The following is a 3,034-nucleotide window of genomic DNA, read 5'->3' as shown; positions in this document are numbered from 1 at the left end:
CGATGATTTCCTTAGATTTGAGGTATTTATATGAACGGATAAACACTAATCAGTCTCCGTGTATATCGATTCAAATTGGTTATGAGGATGGATTAGTCGTGAAATTTGATTAAGTTTTTTTTTTTTTTTTTTGTAACTCGGCTGATTTGTTTATGTTGCCAAGCTGTTTGCAGAAGCGATGGTGGTGACGAGATGGAATAATTACATGAAACGTATCTGTTGGCTGGTTTGAATAATGTTTGTAATTGGTGGTTGTATAGATAGGTCAGTTCTGATATGGGTATAGGATGAGGTTCTTAACTGATAAATACACATAGCAGGAGATGATGGAAGTGGTTCTGGTCATTGTGAACTCTCGGGTTAGTTGGTAAGGAACACAACATAGACAATGATCCTTAGATCTGAATCGAGATGACAGTGACGGATTTTTTGGCAGCGGCAAAGCGTGATTCTGATATGGGTAAGAGCAGTCGAGTAAAGAGCAACACAGAACTATTGCTGCCATTCACTACACCAAATTGAGGAATTTGTAACACACAACTATCACACTTAAAAGTGTAACCACATTTGTCACACTATTATGTGTAACAACCTCAGAAAGTGTGACTTTAATTCGAGATTAGTTTTAATTTTATTTCTATTTAATTTGTTATGCTTTTTAAGGTGACTAACATTGTCGGTTTTCTCTGAAATTTTATTTTATTTTTTATGAAAAAAAAAAATAAGATAAAAAGAAACCACGTCCCAACTTCTCCCCGTCTCGCCCACTCCGCCTATCAGTTCTCTTTTTTCTCTTTTTTCTGCGAATCTAATAGAGAACGTCGGGCATAGAAGAATTCTAGGGATAGAAGGAGAAACTTTTCTAGATCTGAAAGCAAATCGCACCTTTAAATCAATAGGAAGTGATTATTCAAATGGAAAACAAGATCTTACACATGTTGTGGCATCAGGTATTTTATCTCTTCATATAATTTGATTAATGTCGGAAGCCTTTGTGTTAACGTCAGCTTCAAATTTTTTTTTTCAATGTCGATTTGGGTTTCAAATCTAAGGCCACCAGCAAGCGCATCCAGGATTGCCTCTGAGATTTGATTCTCAGTACCGTAAAAGAATTGGGTTAATGTACAGTTTTTTTCCTACTCTACCAATCACTACGATTTGTTGAATTCGTTTTTTGCACAAGTTTTGCTCAAGTCACTAAGAAAATCATGCCTCAATCTGGTTGATTAGAACTGGTTGCATAAGAAGCGATGGGAATCATGGGATAAACTTAAAAGCTTTGGTTCCTTTTCACTACGTGGTTCGCTTTTAGTAAATTTACACTTCCATTTACAGGGCACAATGTCTTTTTGGTTCACCCAAAAAGGGGATATGGAAATTGATTTGAGTCAGATGCGGGAGGTTTGTCGATGATGCTATAAATCTGGCATTTCTTCTCGTCATTGTCTCTTCTAGTTTTTATATTTCCTTGGTCCGATTGCTTATGTTTTATGTGTTTACAGGATATCCGATTACCTAGATCCCCAAAAGGGGCTAAAAAGGTAGTTTACAAGCTATAGGCCGAGATCATATAACTAACCTGCAGCTTCACTATTATCTTCGCGTGAGTATGGGGTTTTGTAGTTCATTACTTGATAACATTCATACATGCTGGATCTAGTAGTTTTTTTGTTTTTTAAAATTACACCTCAGGAGTACTCATTTATCTTATATCTGAGAGTACCTGATGCATTTCAGAATTATTCTGCATGGACAACTCGTTAAACATCACAATATTGCCGATTGATATAAAGCATCCCGATTTCATCTTGTACAAACCTCAATTAGGAAAAGTTGGAAGGTTCATACGATTCTAGGATTTTATTTTATTTTTGGCCCTACAACAAGTTGTTTGCTTGTATCAGGTCTAGGTGCACTTTGATATCTTCTTAAATGCTACCAGTTATCTACTGTATACGGTTCCTGAAGGAAGCTCCACTCATGTTTAATTGATTCATAATTCTTTTAACTGGTAAAACTATATTTCAGGATCTATTGAAATGGACTTCTCAAGTTGATTCATACTTAAATGTCTTTGTACTATACTTCCAGTTGCATGATCCTTGAATGATACGCTTCTTTTGTTCCCCTTTTCTAACATGTTCCTTGACAGCCATTTTGACGTGTTCTCAGTTAGAATATCAGTAGGGAAGGGGTGAAGTAGGCTAGAATTCCAGGTAGTAAAAATGAATTTTTTGTTATTTCTCATTTGTCGTTCCGTCTGAAATTGACTTCTTTAAGTCCTTAGGTGAATATGATCTGTTTTTGTATGTGTTCTAAAGGCAACTTTTATTGAACCTACTCACAACAAGCAAGATTTTGAGAAAACTACATAGACAATGTTGTTGGAGTGCGGTTTTATTGAACCTACTCACCGTTATATGGATTTTAACTTATATTTTCTTGACTTTTGTAGGCGTTTTTTGTGTCGGATAAAAGATGCCCAGGCATATGTTCATCTTAAACATAGTAAAGAAACAATGAAAGTAGCTGAAGACAGTGCGGCTAAAAGAGTTTAGTGGAGCATATGTGGGGAAGTCTAGGATTGCAGAATGATGTGTCAAAAGAGCAGCTGGTTATGATATATATTAAAAATTTCTTTGCAAATGTATATTGCAATTTTGGTTATCTATTAACTTGTTTGTAGCATGTATTACGTTGTATTGTAATAACTGTTAGACAAAGAACTAATAATAACTGAGAAGAAGATACTTAGATCAAAACGATGTTGCTGGAGATGCACAGAAAATGTAGAGCACGTATACGATACGCTGTCCTAAAGGAAATATCGCCTGCTACTCCGCTGAGATGCTATAGCAGTTGGCGAGTCACCTCCAGGATACAACTACTGATAGTACCCTTCAATGTAGCATACAAAGAGAGTACCCTTAGAACTTGGCAGTGTTAGCAAAAGCTAAAAACAGAGAAACTAGAAATAAAAACTTATTTTCTGTAAGCAGAGGGAGAGCAGAAGAAGAGATGTTTCTCTGTTGTG

The 3,034-nt window shown here is 35.9% G+C and overlaps 1 long non-coding RNA gene across 2 annotated transcripts; it reads left to right on the top strand.

The window, feature by feature from the left end:
• Nucleotides 1-773: 773 nt before the first annotated feature.
• On the top strand, nt 774-2,676 carry LOC113327829. 2 transcript variants are annotated; one of them, XR_003349239.1, is made up of 6 exons: nt 774-950; nt 1,336-1,401; nt 1,503-1,603; nt 1,905-2,011; nt 2,153-2,216; nt 2,456-2,676. It is a non-coding gene; the product is annotated as an uncharacterized LOC113327829 (long non-coding RNA). The 2 variants fall into 2 exon arrangements; XR_003349238.1 differs by lacking the exons at nt 1,905-2,011; nt 2,153-2,216.
• Nucleotides 2,677-3,034: the final 358 nt, after the last annotated feature.

This window comes from Papaver somniferum, unplaced genomic scaffold, assembly GCF_003573695.1.
Source record: "Papaver somniferum cultivar HN1 unplaced genomic scaffold, ASM357369v1 unplaced-scaffold_107, whole genome shotgun sequence".
In the NCBI taxonomy this organism is placed as follows: Eukaryota; Viridiplantae; Streptophyta; class Magnoliopsida; order Ranunculales; family Papaveraceae; genus Papaver; species Papaver somniferum.
The sequence above is the reverse complement of the archived record's forward strand: the minus strand, read 5'-3'. Positions and strand labels throughout refer to the sequence as shown.